At 33.3% G+C, this 21,691-nt stretch overlaps 1 protein-coding gene across 16 annotated transcripts in view; it reads left to right on the top strand.

The window, feature by feature from the left end:
- LOC142341107 (voltage-dependent calcium channel type A subunit alpha-1-like) overlaps positions 1-21,691 on the top strand; it is a 294,273-nt gene that overhangs the window by 89,689 nt on the left and 182,893 nt on the right. The window contains exons 1-2 of one of the 16 annotated variants that reach the window (XM_075392090.1): positions 3,817-3,999; positions 15,289-15,504. The exons of 12 other annotated variants lie outside the window; for them this stretch is intronic. The gene's annotated coding sequence lies outside the window, so the exon portion shown is untranslated. Of the gene's footprint in view, positions 1-3,816; positions 4,000-4,516; positions 4,825-15,144; positions 15,505-21,691 lie in introns of those variants that run through there. 3 more of the 16 variants (XM_075392050.1, XM_075392064.1, XM_075392059.1) reach the window with 3 other exon arrangements.

Raw genomic sequence — 21,691 nt, 5'->3', positions numbered from 1 at the left:
CCGGTTAAATAATTATTTTTTAAAGAAAATTAGCTGTGTGATATGTTACCAAAAAATAAGCAACATGTTTTAATTATGCTTCAAATCACAGAATCAAAAATGCAGTTATTTGTTTTGCAATCATTTTGAAGTTTCAAAAGCGGTACAAGAATTGAAGCTAGATAGTTTTTTTTCCAAAAGAAGAATAGATAAACACTTTGTAAGCAATCGAGTGAAAACGCAGATTCTGCAATTCAAAGGCTGTGTTTTAAGGTTGAAGATTTACAAATTCTGTTGAACAGAAGTAAAACACAGATGTTTCCATCCAAAAAGCACAAAAATTATCGTTTTGACAATTACTGCATCTATGCATCTATTATGTCTTATTTTATAGGAATCAAAATCTATGGACTAATTTTTCGATTAAATTAAACTTTTTGGTTATTTTATCACCAATTTCTTTAAGTGACGCAAGTTCCAATTTTTGAAAATATTTGTGATTTACTGCCAGGTAGCAAAAAAAAAACTTTTTAGCTTATTTTATTTCTCTTCATGTCATTAATAAAGTGAAACTTTGAGTAAGCTAATTTTTTGCTGGCCTCTAACAATTTTATTTAACGTATTTCAAAATCTGGGTCTCTATTTCAACAGCTCTCTGTTCGCTTATTCGCCTTGACGCAGGTATTAGTGGCTACTTTTTTTGCTCATGATTTTAAGTTGTACACAACGAAAAGGATTACCGTGTGCAAATTTTTATTTCCTGTTAAGAAGTTCAGTTTTGTATTGCAATTTTGGTGATAACAGGTACGTTTTTTTTCTCAGCACCGTGCTGGACGGGAACAATTTGTATTATTTGCCAACCGTATTGGATGAATTTATAGATAGATATTACCATTCAGAGAAGTTTTTACGGTTTTTCCAGCGAACGATTACGGTAAATTTTGTTTTATTTTCCAGCAGATTGATCCTGAAACGTCAAAGTTTTTTGAGGTTTTTGAGAAGTTTTTTAAAAGTTTTGTTCACAAGTTACCATATTAGGGGATCACTAATAACGTTCTTGAAGTAAGTGATTTGAGTAGAAGTTGCAAGCCAAGATTAGTACTCATTTTAAGTTTCGGCTGAATACAAGGGCCAATTAAAAGCCTCAACAGACAAAATCAGACTAAATGGCAATGTACTCAGCACGCCTCACAACTCTTTCACAAAAAAACCAAGATGAATTAATATTTGCTGTTGTTCGTCGTGCTTTTTTCTGAGTCACAACTGATCACGATTTTTTACTCTATTCAGTACAGAAACAGACAAACCCCATAAATTTTATAAAATTCGCAGAATTGAAGCTCTCATTATGTGCATAATTAGCTCAAATTTTTTGCGCTGAATTTTACCATCAGATGTCTGTTAGGGTGTACCGCTTTTTCACCCCTATTTATTTAACCCCCTATCATTTAACCCCGATTTATTCACCCCTCCTATCTGAGTGTCTGCTGACCAAATTAATAGCGCAATTATCAGGTTTTTCAATAAGCTTGGGCTTTTTAAATAACCTTAGGTATTTGTTCATCTGACTGATTCCATGGGTGAGTAAGCGTGGGTGGGATACCGAGAGAATTGATTGCAAAAACTTGAATTTAAGAGTACATGCTACTGCTGAGAATATTTGCAAAAAAGGGGACCAAAGCAACAGCAGAATTTGTTTTGCTCTGCTTTTTTCATCCAAAACTGCTTATTTTTATTATGCCTGCTAAGCTCACATGTTTAAACAGCTCAAATGATGTTGGACTGCTCAGATATATTGTAGCAGTTGCAGTCGAGCAAAAGGCTGAAAACAACAAGATGATACAGCACGTGAACATTTGATGACGTAGGAATTATTGAGAACATTGCTATTTTGGTGGTGTTTCTGGCGGTGGTAGTGTTGCACTCTGACTGTAGGGGGATTTACTATCATATGTGTGGAGCAAAGAACCGTAGCAAATAGCAGAACGTTCAAAAATTATGAAAAGCTTCCACTTTTAAAACGTTGTATAACAAAAACTGTAATAGTAATCAGGGTATATTCATCAATTGCATAAGTTTTTTTTCTTAATGTGTTAGTTCAGTCTTTTTTAAACTCGAGTGCAACGGCAAGAGTGCTTAATTTCAAGTTTGGATGATTTTTAAAACTATTTTTTGGTCCTGCGATTATTGTCCAATTAGTAAAAGTTCGTTTCTAATGGTTCACCTCAAAGTTGAGTCACCCCCCCCCCCCCCTCCTACACCCCCCCCCCCCCCCCCATTCAACTAAATCTTGCTGACCAATGCAGCCATGTAACTGAGTACATATGCACAACAACTGTACATATAGTACTTTAGCGCATTCCCAATATATCTTGAGAATGCTTGGCTGGGAAGAGCAAGAACCACTGCAAGCTACAGTTGCAATTACAAGAAGAGAGATGGTATGTTTGCAGTTTGTTCTCACATAGCCGAAGGCTCAGATAGCCGAAAAGTACAATCAATTTATCGAAGCAATTTGATTGGTTGGTTTTTTTTGCGTTTACTTATACCTTGATTCAAAACATACTAAGAGACATGGTTTGAAAGAAAATCGTTCTGAGGTCACGATACTCGACAAAAAGTTTCAATATCTGGATCATATCTTGCAATAAGTTCTTTGTGTGTGTTCTCCAGAAAACTAAATATAGGCTAGATAATCCATTTTTTTAATCCGTTTGCAGTGAAATTTTTACGAATTTTAGCATCATTTTCAATCACTTATCTCAATTGTTAGAGAATTTCGGCTCCGTGATACGGTTATAAGTTTCTTCTACCTGGCATATGATGAAAAATACAGAATGAGAGAAAAGAAGAACTGTGAGAAAACACACAAGATGAAAAGAGAGATAGAGTAAAAATAGAGGAAATAGAGATTTAGTGTATATTGTCGGTTATCCCTACACACCACTCTCAAACTTTCATTCAAATATCCCCCTATCGATGTATTCTCTTTTCTTCCCCCTTCCTGCAATTCGCTCTTTATTATTTTCCATTTCTCTCCGCTCTTTTTATTTTTCCCTAATTTTTGCGCCTTTTTCCAACTGTTTTGTTTACTCGCCGTGTGTATGTGTGAAGCTATTACTATATAATGGTGGTGTATTTTGACACTGGTCTGTTTGTAACTTTGTTGTTCATACTTCATCCAAAGGGGGAAGGGGTCTGTATGAAGAGCCTAACCATATATCAGAATGAATCAATAAATATATACAACAGCATACGCCAACGTTTAATTCAATCTGTTTCGCTATTCGCTCTGTTTATTGCTGTTTTTTACAATCAATTGTGTTTTCTATTTGGTCTCTATTTTGATTTTGGAAAGTGCTACAATATAGCGACATCAATTTGATCCCGGTTTAGTATTCAGCTAACTGGAATCGCCATTTGTAGCTGCCGTGACGGCGGCTGTTTTTGACGCTTTTTCACTCTCAGCTGAAAAAGAATAGCCGATGTTGAATTCACCTTTCCCTCTCAGAGCAGGGCGTTGGCGGTGATAGTGGCAAAATTGGGCTGTATAGTGGTTATGTTATAACGGTGATTGCAACATACCAAATCAAATGTTGTTTCAGCACAATAGCTGTTATCAAACACCATGTAATGCTTCCTTTGATTAGACGGTGGCGGTGGCGGTGACGGTGGTGGTGGTGGTGAAATATGGGTACCTGTATGGTTTCTATTTGAATGGTATAATAATGGATAGATTAGGGTGATGATTATACGGATAGAGAGGGAGTAATAATGGTAATGTAATGGTAATATAGTTAGTAATAATAACAAAAGGCCGTGAGTGGTAGGCGAGCGGGGAATAAACAATAATGGTATAATAAAATCAGCGCTTTATTATATTGTTATAATTACAATTTCAATTTATCCAAGCACCACTTGTTCACACACAATTGACGCAGACAGAATACCATTAAAAATACGGAGAAATAACATGATGATGGTGGTGGTGGTGGGGGGATTTGTTATAATATTACAAGGGTATATAGTAATAATAAAAGAGACCAACAGACTCATTAATAACTGGCATTGTTCCTAATCTACCTTTGATTTACTCTCGCTTTCTCTCCCTCCCCTCTTTTCCTTTTCCTTCTTTCCCTTTCCTCAAATCGAGGATTGCCGTTTTGATAGATTCAGATTTTACTTTGGTGATTGTATTTTAGTTGCTTTTAGTAACCTCGAAACGAACATTCAATCCAAACAGCACAAAATCAAGTTCTCATCATTCTTCAGTTTTATATTAACAACAAGCGTGCAGAAACAGAACGCAAATTTGAAGATTCATTTCAAAAAATATTTGAATTGCAATATTGAGTTATTGTTCAATTTTGAAATATTATCGTTAAAAAACCAAATTAAACCCTGATTTGAATACGTTTTGAACGTTTGAAGACAAATTAAATTTGCCAAACGTTACAGAAATTGAAATTTTATTCAAATTGAACTTAATTTCTTGGTCTAGTAATTCGTCTGCAAAACCAGTTTGTTCATTCTGTGCGACCTACTTTAACGTCGGAAAAAGCTTACAGAAATTGATATTCGTTATGTTGAAACCTATCGAAAATGAAAATAAATGAAACAGAATTTCGGTGATATGTGACGACACTTGTGCGCATCAAATTAGTTTGCACAGCTCAAAATAAACAATTTCCGAAATTAGACTTTCTATTTTCATATATTCCTGCTTTCTGATAAACAGACAACATTCCTGCTGTAACACATTGAAGAGTTTTGACCTTTGGCTATTTTTCCTAAGTATGCTTCAAAGAATATTCCCTCTTGTTTTTTGAATTCTTACGCGAAATAGTGGATAAAATCAAATAATTCCTTGTGATTCAAACACGTACTCTATCTTTGAATTGGCGCTAGAGGTGTTGCTTTTGTTCGAAACATCAACACTCTATTTACCCCTTCAATACAATTCTCCTTTCTTCTTCTGACCTTTGGCCAGTAGAGTTATGTATAATTGATAAAAAGCTCTGAGATATTTGCACGCCTGTAGATTTTCCCCTCAATTTTTTTCTTATACGTCACAAAATGCTTCAACTTCTCTTTCTCCCAATTTTCTACATTTTACTCTCATTCTTTATCTCAAAAAATTAATAACTCAACTAGCTATAAATCTTGTCGCATTCGTAAAATTGCAATTTATACTACCGCATTCGTAAAATTGAAATATTCATTTTCAAGTATAAATTAGAATTTATGCTGGAAATATATTGAAATTTTCGTACATTTCTATATTCTATCATTTTTGTACGTATCCGCGTGGTTAATGCGTTGAGTTAGCTCAAACTTTTTCTCCCTTGTTCGTCCAAAAAAGTTTCTTACTTAACCCTCAAATATTTTCAAAATAATATGTTGTTTTTTAAGTCATTTGCCACCCAGCTGTGTCCAATGAACAGGAATTCTCTATTCATAGAGTAAAACAACTCTCGAAATTAGCAGAGTACAAACACGAAAGAATATTAAAATTTGATTCAAAACGTACCATATTGTTACACGTATCTTGCAACGTGTGACTTTTGACAGAAAACATGTGTGTCCTAATTTTTTTAACAGCGTGTTTCGAAGCCTTTGGAACTGTTAAGACCTGCATTACCCTTCTCGCCGACAGGAAAAAATTTGAAATGTGAAAAAATAGAAATATGAAAATATGTAATTTGAAGATCATAAAATTTTCGATAACTGGTGAGTATAATGTTTTTCATCAAAATTTCAATTGGTTTGAAAAATAAAGAAAATAAACAAAAATTCGAAGAAAAGTTATACAGCAGTTCTCAAATGTCTTCTTGTGATATATAAATAACAAGAGGCTCGTTAATGTGTGTTTGCACATGATGTTCCGACCCGAGCTCTTCTACATTTTTGACTTAATTGTCAACCCAATGAAGAGATAATCAAAAATAGATGAAAGATTAAAATGATGAAAAATCTTTACAAATGATGAAAAATCTGTACACACCCAAACTACTAATTGAATTAAATAACGCCATGCCTCATTACAGCGCTCACGAGATCTGCCATTAAAGAGACTAGGAGTAAAAAAACAAGATCAGCAAAAACAAAAGTTTTACGGAAAAAACTCGATCTAAATTTAAAAGCACCTAGTAACAAAGTCAAAATGCAATCAGGCAAAACTTTAGCTACACAGATTTACTTTTTCTTAACTAAACAGCAGATGGGCTTTTTCAAACGTCTTAAAAACCCTTAAAAACAAATATTTCATAATATTTTTACCAAAAAGTTCATACCAAATCAATATGACTTGTATTTGTTTAGACTAAGCCATAGAAACGAACAAAAGTTGCAGAGAAAATAAAAAAAGCAAACAATTTGCTTAAACAACATATCGAAGTTTTTAAAATCATTAGTTTTTATCTGACTATTGTTTCTTTTATTTCAAATATTTTTTTTATTAATTCAGATAAAATTATACTAAACGAGTAAATAGGTTCGCGCGGTCCTGGTGTGAAAATCATTGGGATCTGTTATTACGCGACTACGCTAAAAAACAGAAAAAGAAACACAAATATTGACCACTCACAAAAATTTTGATAAAAACGCAAATCGTTCACCAAGCAAAACATCAGTTGCGCGATAGTTTTACAAACACGTTAATACTTGTATTACTTGGAATTGAATGGCACCTCTCAATGATGAGATTAAGTTACAAGTTGACGAAAAAAACAACAAAAAATGAAAATATTATAAATTTTTGACAACAAATAATATCTTAAACTTTAAGACTATTCGCTTACTATTGAAAATTTTGAACTGACTATATTGAAAATCATTGTTCATTCAATTCTCGAATAGTAGCTTATGAGAGCTCTCAGCCTCTTACGACTACAAAAAAAGAGTAAAAAGCCAGTCAAAAACAGCGAAGTAAAAAAAATCGAGAGAAAAGTGAATTTTTTAGTAAAGATGTTCTTTTTTTTCTTTTTTACAACAGTTGTATGCTTCTGTGTTTATGAAATATGACTTTAAAAAATCAGGAAATTTGAACAAGTAAACCAAAACCACGAGTTTTATGAAAAAACACGTAATTTCATGCTATTAAATTCAATAACTTTCAATGGAAGTCAATAAATATGGGAAGACTATGATGTTTTTTTATAAATCATCAATAAGACATCACAAGAGGCCTTACGGCTATGAAAACAACAACAAATACAGGCAACTTCCAAAAATTCAATATAAAAGTGCGAGAAGAAAATGTCGAAACCTTTTAAACCTCAATCTTTTCTCTGAATACTTTCGCTATGATCCATTGAAGGTCTTTTCTCAGCAAAATTCGTGGCATCGAAATATCATAGAATTTAAAGTTAGAATTCAATATCGCTATCCAGATTAATTTTAGTTGCAGCAGAAACGATGGAGGTTTTGTTATTACTGAACTGATTTACAGTTCAAAAAAATCAGCTTAAAATCGGTGAATGTTCAAAAATTATCTGGAAAATTATTTTTAATTTCTTAACAGCCATTAGCTGTCCACTGAAAGCACTAAATAGGTTCACTTAATTCTCATTAGGAAGCCTATTGCAATTTTAGTCAACGAGTCTATAATATAAGACTAGAAAAATTTAGTATAATCTCAAAAAGAAAATCAAAATTTCTTTAAAAATTAGGAAAACTCAGAGTAGAAGCCAAAAGAAAACAAGAGCGATTCCTAGACAACAAAATTTTTGTTATTGGGCTTCATATTAATGTAAGTGAGGTTCGCAATTAACGGAATCTCGTTATGAAAAGTGAGTTTCATGTCGAGACTTTTCTAATCTATAGGTGACTTTAGAAAAACAAAAAAATGTAAAAAATTTGAAAAAGAAATCTAAAAGCGAATTCGAGTTTTTTTTGCTGATAGTTAACTTACACATGAGACCAAAACTGGCGTTTTTGTCGCCTTGGGTCCATTAGGAATGCAAAATTGTTCCAATTAGCAGCGTGAAATGTAATTTGATATATTTTTTTTGTAGAAAATGTTACGAAAAATTAGCTAAAATAGAACAAAATCATTCAAAATGTCATGTGTTCACACAAAATTTTAAACCTCGATAACTACTCAAAAAAATGCGAACTAAAAAAAATCTTTTTCGAATTCTACGCGGAACGAGCTTATTATTGATACCACTCACAATTCTCTACCACGAATATATCGATCGGCCAAAATTGTCTGAACAAAAAAAAACCCATTTGAGTATATAGTTCCTCCCCCCACAAGTGGCGTCGGAACAATTAGTCAACCATTATAATAGAAGCTATCAATCGAAGTAGCTGAGTGTGCTCAAAAAGAACTGAAAAAACAAGAAGGTTATTGGCTCAAGTTGTTAAATATATATAATAAAATATATAAAATAACAAGTGGGGTCGCAACAAAAAATTTGTTTGTCAACTACGCTGACGGAGATACCTTTGCCACCGATGTCAACATAAGTTGACCACCCAAAGAATCATTGCAGATATCATACAAAAATCTATTTGACGTATGACCAGTTCGCCAAGGGAGCCAATGTTCTGTTTTCCAGATATTTATTTCTGAACACTATCACTCAGACCGAATGAAATCTCTTTACAAGTGTTTTTATACTTTTGATGTATGTTCTTTCAAATGTGATTTTTATATGCAGTGTATAGACAACCATTTGTCAATGTTTTAATGCAATTTTGTACCAATGAAAATGTGACAGCTCTGACTGAGATCAAAACTTTTAATAATTTTAATTTGTGAGTTTTTTGTTAAATTCTAGGCAGCATCCAGGCTCACAGCAAAGTCTTGAGTCTTAATTTTGAGCAGCAAAACCTCAATCAGAATGATGGTTGACAAAGAATTTTTGTCACAGTTGTTCAAAATTTTTCAATTTTCGATTGATTTATGCTACCAGATAATTCGAACATGTTAATCTTTAAAACTACTTTATTTTTTTCTGGATATTTTATTTGGTTCTGAAAAAAGACCAAAATGTCCAATAGTCAACTTTCCTCATGACAAATTTAGCTAGACGATAACAAATAGCTAGCGATTGAAACGCTTCCTTTTAAATTTCCTAAGGAAACCGAGATTATCAACTATTTTGGAAAGTTTACCGATAATTTGAAAACGTTTTTTTAGTATAGGCTATCTGTTGGCCCTCATACGTGTAAACCATAATAGAGAGCTGCGATCTCAAAACACCACAAAATCTTTAGAGAAAAATGTTCTGCTTCTCGAAAGTAATCAAAATTTCAGTTTCGTTTTTAATAGAACAAGGAGGCTCGTTAATGTGCGCACGCACATAATGTTCCGAACCCGCTCATCCCCACTCTTGGCTTAATTGGTACCAAATAAAAGCGAAAACTTTTTTTCAACAACCTTTTTTCAAAGTGATTAAAATCATTAAATAATAACTCAAAACGCTAAAAATGTTCATTCGTATTTTCATAAAAAGCAATTGAGACCTGTCCATACCACTACAAAAAAGACAAATACCGGCAAAATGAAAAAGTTCAAGTAAAATTAGCGCGAAAATTGCAGTGCAGCATTGAAAACCATAAATCTGTCAAAAGGAGCTTCACAATCTGCCAATTGCACAATATTTCAGAGCCTATTGGACCTAACATTAATGTTATAATTTAAAAAGAAAACAAAAATCCTTTAAATTGTACAAGTATATAATCTCAAAGATTTTATGAAATATATTTGTAAGAGTGGCAACAAAGCCAGGAAACGAGCTATTGACTCTAAAACCGTTATAACGAATGAAAATTAGCTAAATGGAAACACGTTCTTACCTGTCTTTACGGAGACTAGGCTACAAATAGACCAAAAAACGATTTAAAAAATGACGAAGCTCAAATATCCAAACATGCTTTTGAAAACAAATATTTTCAAAAGCCGTAACAGACAGTGGATTTCAAAAAAGTGATCAAATACGTTGCAACACCTCAGGAAGGCGATTTTTTTTTTCGATAAACAGAATAGGTCGCAAGACTGGAAAATAACAAATGCAGGCAGAAGCCAAATCTTCACAAACAATCTTACGACATCACACTGTTCAAGACATTATAATTTTAGGTTTTTATGTGCAACAACTCTAAATCATAACTTTCTGCTCATCTTAACATCAACTGGTTTTGCTTATGAAAAGACTACGTAGACATCACAACAAAAACAGCTCAAATTATGAACAGTATAGAAAAATCGAATTTTTTTCATGAAACCAAATGGTCGAAGCCATCAGTCAAAACGTATAACCAACCAAGAAAATAAACCTTGAATTAAAAAAAATAATTGAGACTTTTTATTAGTGGGTTAATTACTTGATGACAAAAATAAAAGCAAACAGCTAATTTGAAAGTCATTAAAACAAATGGCTATAAAAAGAAGCCTTTAAAAAATTTCTATCATCCTTTCTGGAAATTCAATGGAGATCCATCTTTATCAAGTATATGTCGTACAACAATAAGAAGAAAGATAAACATAGGCAAAGATAAAAAAACATCCACTAACTGTTGCGAGAGAAATGTGTCGCAGCCAAAAGCCAAAAAAATAAACATTTTCAGATAAGCCTTCTCTCAGCGCCTGTACATTGTTACCAAATACATTGTCTTTAAATTAGAGCTGTCAAAAATTCCTTGTGACTGTGATTATTTGACATGGAAAGAAAATTAACTTATAATATATTCATTATTGCTCAAAACACACAAAAAAAAGTGAAAACTCGGAATATCAAAACCAAGAAACCTTCAGTTAATTATAAAAGCGTTGAAAGCAATAGTTCACAACTCAGAGAAAATGCGTCTCTCCTGTCTTTGCTGAGACTATGTCTGAAGTTGAGAAACGTAAGATAAATTAGTTGAATAGTTCAAAAATTCACCGACATTTTCTTTAAACAAAGAAGTCCATAGAATTTTACGGTTGGTCAGCCATAAAAACGATGAGCTTAACTCTGAAATCATAGGCCCTCTATCATCTGGGTTACTTTTTTGTATATAGGATCTGTCAATAATTGAGTCCTGGTTTTATATTCTGGTCAGTATTCTACATAAAAAGTACAAATGCTGAAATAATTTTTTCTAAGGCAGCGCCCCATTAAAATCTAAAATTTCTTTTAACCGTAAGGATTCATGGTGTGTTCAAAATCAGCCATGATGTTGCTGCGCGGCTAAAAGTACGCTCATTTGTTCAAGTGGTTGCGAAATAGATTGATTTTTAAACACAATTTTTCATTATATCAGAAAAAATCATAATTTTTGTAGATTTATCGAGTACAAAATTGCCAAAAATCCGCAATATTATAATTCCGGAAGACTCTTAAGGAAGACTCAGCAGGATTACCACTAGTTGTTTTTGAGCTCACAGGAAATTACTGCAGTTTCAAGATGTCCACTTTCAGCAAATTCGAAGAAAGTGAGTTGAAAAAGCGTATTTGCTCCCGTTTTTGACGGAAAAACGTCAGAATTATGAAAAATTTAGCATTATTCTTAATGCAAAACACAAATGGAGCAATTTTGCGACCCTATCCTATCTTTAGAGATAAAATAAATTTCATTACCGCAAGCAATTTTAGCAAAAATTATCGAAAATTTGGAAAAAAATTTGGAAAATGTGAATTAAAACAAGGTAATATCGTCTGCTATGCACAAAACTTTAAACCTCGGTAGCTCCCTTTAAAACTCAAAAATAAAAAAATCTTTTCAATTCCATATTCTACGCTGTACAGGCTTTTTAATGATACCACTCACAACTCTCTACGATGATTATATCAATCGGCTAAAATTGTCTGAACAAAAAACCCATTTGAGTGTATAGTTCCTCCCCCACTAAAGTGGGTCGGAACAACAAGTGCATTGCAATAAAAACAGCTGAGCATAACTTTAGGACAGTTAAAAGAGGAAGGTTCTTAACAGCGACTTTGTTCCACGGCAAAGATTTGAAAAGCTAATCGTTTGGGAGTTCAAACTTTCAGTTTGTTATCTTTTTTTCGTGACAGCGTTGTTAGGCAATCTTCAAAGTGGCGCTTCCTTAATAATATTCTCTCTGCCTCCAGTTCTACCAAAATTCAAGAAAATTTACAAGTTATGTCTTTATTTAATGGATTGAATGAAGGGAATGCTTTGGGTGGACCAAATTATCAGTACAAGACCGAGCCAACAGCGCCGCTTTTTTATCAGAATTTGCAGCCTATGGTAGTACCAAAAAATATGCAGATTACAGCAAATTTGCAGAAATTTGTGTTTTAGCTAATAGAATAAGTGTCAAAAGTATAAAAATCCTCGAATCATTTTTTGTCAACAGATGGGTATTTCCAATGTGATTTTTAAAATAGCCTGCATTTTTTCCCTTTTTTTAAATCAAAATTATTTGAGAAGGATACAACGCATTTTTCTGTTCTCTTTCTTAGCTCTTCCGAGTTTTATATGAAACATAAGAGTAACAGTTATCATGGGCATATGGTGATTATAAATGTTTTTGTTTTATGTTGAATAAAAATGGAGTTCTCAAATAAAATTGATTAACTTTTTCATTGGTTGTCTCTCCTGAATGAACTTTTCACAAATAAAATATTCAGTCACTATAAAAAATATGATCTTCTCAGTTTTGAAGTGTCTTCAAATCTAATTATTACACGATTGGAATTTTGATACATTTTTGTTTTCTAAAACACTGCTCTGAATTGGAGTTCTCCTTTTAAAAGTCATTTCTTGCACTTTTGTGGCCAATACTGCTCTTTTGAGCTAACTTACAATCTTAGTTTTTGCGCCTGTTTAATTATAAATTGACATTGAACTCTAACTTTATGTGCGGACGCACATTAACGATCCTCGCTGTTTTCTATCTAGCTTCATTTCGTGTCTACGTTATTAGAATTGGCTTTTTTTAACAATAATTTTAAAGACTTCATGTTTGTAACCTTGTTCAATAGCGTATGTGTGTTTTATGTAAATCAATAATTGCTTTGGAGTGAATTTCAAACAGGAACTAATACGGCTGAACACACTTTTGCCTTAGATAGAGGTGGAAAGAGTTGTTCTTACGAAAGGAAATTGTTTACGCCTATTCTTATCAAAAGGAGCAAGAGCAGAAAAACTTAATCATCTTTTATTTGCGCGGCATTAATAGCTGTTTTTTCCGGTTTCCACTTTTTGGGTGAATAGTAGGATGTATCAAAGTTTGGAATAATTGGTTTAGTTCACTTTAATTGACTTTGAGTCATAATTTTTAATGATTATTTGAAAAAAAAAACATTTAAGCAAAGTATTTCTGGAAGTACTTCTGGAAGTATTTCTGGAAGTAGTTCACTTTAATTGACTTTGAGTCATAATTTTTAATGATTATTTGAAAAAAAAACATTTAAGCAAAGTATTTCTGGAAGTACTTCTGGAAGTATTTCTGGAAGTAGTTCACTTTAATTGACTTTGAGTCATAATTTTTAATGATTATTTGAAAAAAAAAACATTTAAGCAAAGTATTTCTGGAATTATTTCTGGCAAAGTATTTCTAATTTATGGAGTTTTGACCATTTTTCTGAGTATACAACTTTCATTATGAAGATATTAACTAAAATCAACACATTTGAAGTGTACAAATTTAGAACTTTTTGACAGCTTCTTCTATCGTCTATTGTTATTTTTATCTATTTCGCATCATGGTCCCAAAATAGCTTAAGCGTACCCTGATTTTCTGTGCATTGTGATATTTCACGCCGAATTTGACTCCTTAAACGCTTTCATTTCATTTCACGTCTTGCCAAAAGCGGTCTTAATTTTCACTCGCTCTGTGACTTGACTGAGTGACTTCCTAGCTAGTGAAGCTAGCGCTGGCCGGTTCATGCAAAGGACGGGGGAATTAGGCCGTGGGGGGTAAATAAGGGGGTGGGGGAGGGGAGAAGAGATTTGGGGCATAAACAAGTAGCAAATACTTCATCCGATTAATTCTTCCTTTCCGCTTTGACTTTCAGGTAACCGGGTATGAAGCTGTAGCTATAGAGTGCAAAGCTGTAGCTAGAATGGTCGTGTAACGCGCAACAAGATGGACGGGTCGGTCTAAGGGGGAGGGGGTGTGCTTTTGGGATTTGGGTTTTGAACTGGGTCGGTCTCTTTTTATTGCCTCAAATAAGTCAAGCAGTGTGCTACTACTACTACTGCTACTACCACTAGTGAGTGTCCGCTAGTACCATTGTCACATATAACAGCACAGCAATAAGACTAGCAGTTGTACTATGGTAGCTTTAGTAGTAAAAGTGCTTTTATTATCCATCCATACCCCGTCGAAATAACAACTACTCCTTTTTCCATTGGAGTACCTCTAATATCCATAACCCTTTTCCCTCTGAATGACTGAATCAGCCGCTTAGTATTTTAGTCAAAAATTACATCACAACATAATAATGGTATAGATTGAGAGATAGATAAGTATCTACTACTGTTACTCCTAGATAGAGGGATAGATAGATAGATAGATAGATAGATAGATGGATACGGAGATATAGGTATAGATTTGTTAGCCTCTAATTCTGGCATAATTCTATCCGCTTCTGTATATTGATTCAAATCACTATATAGTCCTGCTCTATTTTCTTTTCTCTCTCTCTCTCTATCTCGTTTATATGGTTTAGTTTATTTGGCACTGGACGCTCCCCCTTCGGTCCCTAATTTGCCATCACAATCCCCTGCTCTCTCTTTCGCTTTCTCTCTCCTTCTCTCCTCCCGATCCATCCATTCTCCTGTTAATCTCACAGGATGCAAATGTTAACATATCCCAAATTCCTCCTTTTCTCTCTCTCTCTCTCTCTCTCTCTCCTCGCTCTATCTAGTTGCCCTGTAGTATACACATAAGCTCTTTTGTTCAGCACGATCACACGCCACTGTTCACGGCCATAACTCCCAATTAGTTCTTTTCACTCCATTTAATTCAAGGCTTCCCTCAAAATTTCAATCAACTTCTTCCCTTCTACCAGCGGGTCTAAAAGTGTTGTTTTTACATACGTCAAACAAACTTAAACATCTCTGGTTCAATACTTAAGCGGAGCCTAAGTTAAACGAATCGGCCAATGTACTTCATAACTACCAGACTTATCAAAACTTCTACAAGTTATGGCAATTATTTTAGGTCAAAACTGAAACAACATATGTATGACCTTTTTGCAGTTGTACAGTTTTTAGTTGTGTATATCATAACAAGGAATTACTAACAGTAACATATTTGAGTATTCGATACCACTAACGCATTCCTATATCTAGTTTCATTTTATTTGAGAATTTGATCAAAACTGAAACCAAGCAGCTTTTTAGACTTTTATTTATTTTGCTAACATGTGTTTTTATTTCTCAACTTTTATTTCTCAATTATTGGTGCAAACGTGACCTGAATAATCACTGTACCCAATTTTGATTATCCTATCTAATTACTGCTGAACAGTTTATTACTTCACTGATTATTTTATTGTTCACACTTCATTATGGGTCCCACTTCATTAGAAACGATAACCTCTAATTCCCTACAAAATGGTGAGTCGAAGGCCCACAGTTTTGTCCCAGAGCATTTCAGCGCTGTGACATTAAGACGCAAGTTAAACCAGAACTGGGTAATAGAGTTTAAAGCGTCAAAACACAATCCATACTGTGCAGATTTAATTAAGTTTTTCAGTATTCCAGTACTTAATGCAGAAAATTATGTGACAAAGGACTATCGTAATAACTTTAACCTTGAATTTATATGAGAACCCGTTCTTAAAAATATATTTTCTAGAAACGCCAGGCCGCAACTTCATCATTAAGTGTTTTTTTTTCTAGCAAGCTGAAGATAAGATGCTGATCAAAAATTTTTATCGTACAAGATCTTATCTAGTCTTACACGATAAAAATTAGTAGTACCATAGTACCTAGTTAACACTCACAATAAAACTGCCGCCAAGATAAAATCAACATTTTTTTTGTTTCGTTTCATAGTTGGCTAGTTGACCGAATATTTCTTTTTACTTTCATAAGAACTTGACTACGTAAAAGGTTATGTTGAAACCAAAAAAACATGTCTTGTCAGATCTCACACGATAAAAATTTTGCCCTGTGTGAACTTTAATCGTGGAAGAGCTGATAAGATACTAATCAGATCTTATAAGATATTAATTCAATTTTGCTGAATTGTTATCTTATAAGATCTGATAAGTTTCTTAACAGCTCTTACACGATAGAAGTTCATGTAGGGCAGAATTTATATCTTGTAAGATCTGATTAAAAATTAAGGTCCTATGAAAGTAAAAAAAATAATCGGTCAACTAACCAATTATGAAACAAAAATATGTTTGTTGATTCTTTTTGGCGGCAGTTTTATTTTGAGATTTAACTAGGTACTATGACAATACTTAGCAGTCCAAGATAGTTTTAATCTTTGAGGAACATTTTTCAGCCTTGTTCGATAATCACCGCTTCAGAGAAGGCCCCTGGCACTCAAATAACTTTTCTTCACAATATCCTATAAGTTTCAGAAGACGATATACAATACTTTTCTCTTTGTTGCTCTGACAATCAAGTGTTGCATGCTGTAGCTTTTTGACTACTGCTTGAACTATCTCTGAATTGTAATCATCATGAAGAAGATGATCACTTTAAGAGTTTTTATTGTATAAGATCTGATAAAAATCTTATTTATAAGATGAGTCATAGCTTTCTGAATGTTTATCTTACAAGATCTTATAAAATTCTTATCAGACCTTACACAATAAGCTTTTTTGTCAGGCAGACTTTTTATCGTGTAAGATCTTATCAGACCTGATAACAAAATTTATCGTGTAAAACCTGATAAGTTGTCTTACAAAGTATTAGTCAGGCTAAGCATTATCTTATAAGTACTTATAATACAATTTTATAAGAAGCTTGTAAGATCTTAAACAATGAAGATTCACAAATGGCTGGGATTTTAATTGTTTTTGCCATCATAACTCTTGAATCACGCATTTTACCTGTTGAATTGATTTTTACTCCAAAGAGCGGTTTTATTGGTTAGGGCTGAAAAGTTTCTAAATCTAGCAAAACTTTTATTTACGAAAAGATCGAAAAGTTGAAAAAAGAAAATGAAATCTGGATTAAATAAAATAATGGAGCATTTTTTGTACTTTTGTTTTACTTTTTTACGCAATATAGACCAACTTGCAAAACTTTTTGTATAATGTCTGCAAGAAAATGAAAATGATTTTGTAGTTTTATTCCAGCACTCTAGAATTCTTGATCTCTTTTGACTAGAAGTTTATTTTTGGTAATTGATTTTACTTAAAAATTAGGGGGAGAATTATGGTTACCCTACGCTTTTCGATTACAAAAATTTTCGACTATTACTCTTTTATGTTTGCGCTGTTGCTCAAGTGCAGTAAAGGATTTTGAAAATCTGTTTTAACAATTTCAAAGTCGAAAAACTTTGACGAAACATAACAAAACTTCAAATGTGACAAAAATGCGGACAAATTTCAAAATTTGGTCTTATTTTGTTGAAAAGCGTATTTACAATTTTAATTAAAACTTGCCGTTATTTTTAAATCATTGGTGATATGAGTTGGCATAAGCAACTGAGTCACAAAAAAGTTCGAACTCCGAAATTCTTCATGTTTTTTTTAATCAAAATAGTAAATCGGTACATTAGAAATCTGTTTAGAGATTTTTTGACTCCGTATTTGTGGCTCAAATTTAAGTTTTTGCTGCAAAAAGCTCCTTTGGAAATCTGATTGTACGTTCAGTTTCGTGGCGTCAACTACTCACTTAGATCTTGCACTTTTCAAGCATTTTCAGGGAAAGCTTTCAACTTCCCGCAGTTAGTTTCTTCGTTTAAATTATCTTGGTGTAGCCTTGAAATTCTCGAAACTCTCACCTTCATCCGAATAGTCAAACCGGAGAATGACAATTTTTCTATGAATGTACTTACATCTGCTGCATAACAATAATCAGGATACATTTTAATTGAAAATAACAGTTATAATGAAAAACCGCATGAAAAAAACAATTGAAGAGAGGCAAAACGAAGACAGCAGCAGACTTTTTATCAAATTTTGTACCATCTATTCGGATAAAATAATTTAATGCTGCTTTGTCATTTTTGTTCATAGCTATTAAAGGCAAACGAAATTCAGGTTCATAAATGCACAAAAGCTGCAAACAATTTAAATTGAATTTTTATTTCATGGCAACCTTTTTAAATTCAAGAAATTTTGCCTGGCATTTTGTAAATTAATTTCCCCTTTTAATTTTTCTGTTGATATTTAGATTATGGGCAATAATTATTTTTGTAATTATAATATTAATTGTGGTTTCTGCGTAATCGCAGTGGAACAGTATTAGGCCTACAGTAGCCTGTTCTCAGCTGCCCTTTTTCTTATTCTTATTATTCCCCAAATTTCAGATTAATCTTTTCATGAGCAGCTTTGCTATTTTTTTGGTGACTATAGCCACTTTTTCTGCGTCTGAAACTTTCACGTGGTACCATCATTGCAGCCAACATTGGTCAGGCTATGGTCAACCAGAAGCTATGGTTAAGTTAGGGCTCATCCTTACGCAGATAACTTCACGGAGGCAGGGGATTGAACTCTCAATCATTGGCGTGTGAACCACACACCTTACCTCTCGGCTATCACGCCACTTATAATTATTTTAATTATTTAAATAATTTTTGTTTTTATTATTATTATTAGTATTATTATTATTGTTATTATTATTAATATTATTATTATTATTATTATTATTATTATTATTATTATTATTACTATTATTATTATTATTATTATTATTATTATTATTAATTATTATTATTATTATTATTATTATTATTATTATTATTATTATTATTATTATTATTATTATTATTAATTTTATTATTTATACTTATTGTTCTTTTTATTATTTTCATTTTATCGTGTCAGGTTTTAAATTATAACCGATGTCACTATGGCTGCCAGAGCTGCATATTCTAATGGTGACTTCGTCATCTATGTTATGTTCTTCTAGGCAGAAATAGTTCACAATCTGAAAAGCACTTTTAAACACTACAAACTTTGAAATTGGTCTGAGTCATTTTTTTGGTTTATAATGTTGTTGCATTTTTGCATTAGTTAACTACAGCATGTTTGCGTTGTTCTAAGATAAAATTAAGTTTCATTTTCCTAAATTTAAATATGCTTTCGAAGCTTAAACAATTTTAAGGAGATTTGTTGTTCCGATTTTTCTATAAATTGTTTGTCTATTTTTGTTTACTTTAGCTTGCATGCATTTTAGTTTTTGAACGGGAAACGTTTTTCGTAAGTTTGAACTTATTGTGAAACACAAATAGTTCTATTTTGTAAGTTCAATTAAACAGGGCTAGAACAACTTTTTTTCTAAATTTTTTAAAATTGTTTTTAACTAGTGTATCGAATGACACTTTCAATTGACCTCTTAACTAGAGGGCGTCGTTATCGAATTGTGTTCTATATCAATTTTTTGTTATTGTGGTTGTTGTACTTATATGAGCAAAAAAGAAATGAGAAATCTTTGAAAGAGCGCCTTATGATTTAGGGACCAAAAAATTTATATTTTGTTTCATCCATGCGATTCGAGGAACAGTTTAGTTTCGAAAATTCAAGGAAAATTTGTACTTGATGACACAACAGTAGTCTCGTATTTCCTGCTCTTTTTATAGCATCAGTCGCATTTTTTTTAAAATTGTTTTTAATTTTTCCCACGGACAAATTTGACGTTCAATTTTTAGACAGATAGGTGCCTGGTTTTTGCCTGTTCCTTTCCAAGCAGACAATTTGGGCGTGTATTTTCTGAACACGTTTGGCGTGTATATTCCTGTTTATCTAGAGTTTGACAAATTTTATGTGAGAAGACATTCATTTTTTCATACATGATGCTATAGTTTTGTTTGTTGCTGCTTATTGAAGAACTGATCTTTTCTCCTGCTTTTTATCGAAGCTAAAACAGTTGCATATTGAAAAAAAATCACAAAGCGCGAAGAACTTTTGATTAAATTTACTCGATTGTTTTTGAAATTTAGAATACACGTCGCACATTTCGTTTCTTTAAGTTGAGTTGTTTTAAATGTATTTTACATGTCGCTACATGAGAAAAATGTCATGCAGTCGTTTTGGTACTGCTCGAAAAAAGTAATTAGTTTAAATTCTTCGTTAAGTAGTCACCAGTATTTTTTAAGTTATCACCGTCTCCAAATATATTTGAACTTGCTGGGGCATTTTTGTTTCAGTGCTTGTTTTTGGCGCATTTAAAATAAGGCCTCTTTTTAGAACACCAAAATGCCTTGCTTCAGTAGCACAACTTTTTAAAATTTCCAAGATCTAAAATGTATGTTTTCATGAAATCTAACATTCACAACGCTTTTCTACGATGCCACGGATTATTCCAGGTCACGTAATCCGACATCGATGCTACACAACAAGCTTGGTCATTACAGAAATGTTTAATTTTCTCAATTTGGCTAATTTTCTCTAGCATGTACTTCTATAGAGAATTGTTGTTGCCAAACAATTTTTTTTTCGGTTTTTCTTGGAGAAAAGCATTACTTGACGTCGAGAATTGCTCAGATGCAAAGCCTCGATGCCCAGGCAGTTTTTAAAAAATTAGTGCGCATTTTAGTGAAAATTTTAGTGAGGCCCTTGTTGACCCATTAAATAATTTTTGGTGGAAAAAATTACAGTCTGAGACTGAATTTGAATGAAGACTAGCGTGCGTGTGTGTGTGTGCATGTGTGTGTGGGGGGGGGGGGGTGGAGGAGGAATGAACAAACAGACAGGTTGATTGAGGGTGACCATAGATGATATCCTATCCTTATGCTATCATCCTATACTCTCTTTACAGTGGGATTGATAAAATATCTCCTTGATCATCCGTAACTTTCAATCACCCTTCACTTCACATCTTCCTCTCTACCAGTTTCCTGTCCAGTCTTTCATTCCCTCTCCACTGATATATCAACTACCCCCACGTTAATAAGTAAGAGTATGTTTAGGTCTTTCTTTTCGTTTCTTTATGAACACTTCTGAAGCTTTTTAGTGACAAGCTCCTTGTGCCTGCAAGTTTCAGTGTGTTTGTGTGCTTGCATGCGTCTGTGTGTGTGCGTGTGTGTGTGTGTGTGTGTGTGTGTGTGTGTGTGTGTGTGTGTGTGTGAGTGTGAGTGTGAGTGTGTGTGTGTGTGTGTGTGCGTGTGTGTGTGAGTGTGAGTGTGAGTGTGTGTGTGTGTGAGTGTGTGTGTGTGTGTGTGTGTGTGTGTGTGTGAGTGTGAGTGTGAGTGTGTATGTGTGTGTGTGTGTATTTTTGTTTGAATCAAACAATGCCCTTTTATTCCTCCCCCAATCAATGGGATACAGAGTGGTGGTGTCTAGAGTTAGGGTGGGAGAGTGAGAGAGAGAGAGAGAGAGTGAGGGAATGAATGAGTGAAGATTGATTGTCAGTTTATACGGATGACTGTGCTGTCGATTTACCTCATTCAAACTATCTATGGTCACAGCACTTTTCTCAAAAGGGAGCGAGCGTTGATATGCGATGATGGAGATAGATGGATAGGTGAAGGGTTTTGTATGGATACAGAATGGCATATACATTTGTGTATGTATTATGTGTGGTTTGTGTGGATAGAGCAGGAATAGAGTATGGAATAAAGATGAACAATATGAGGATACATATTTATGTATAGAGAGAAGGAATGAGTGTGAGATTG

This window comes from Convolutriloba macropyga, chromosome 1 (genome assembly GCF_964194025.1).
Source record: "Convolutriloba macropyga chromosome 1, txConMacr16.3, whole genome shotgun sequence".
Classification (NCBI taxonomy): Eukaryota; Metazoa; Xenacoelomorpha; order Acoela; family Convolutidae; genus Convolutriloba; species Convolutriloba macropyga.
This window is presented reverse-complemented; position numbering and strand designations above follow the sequence as displayed.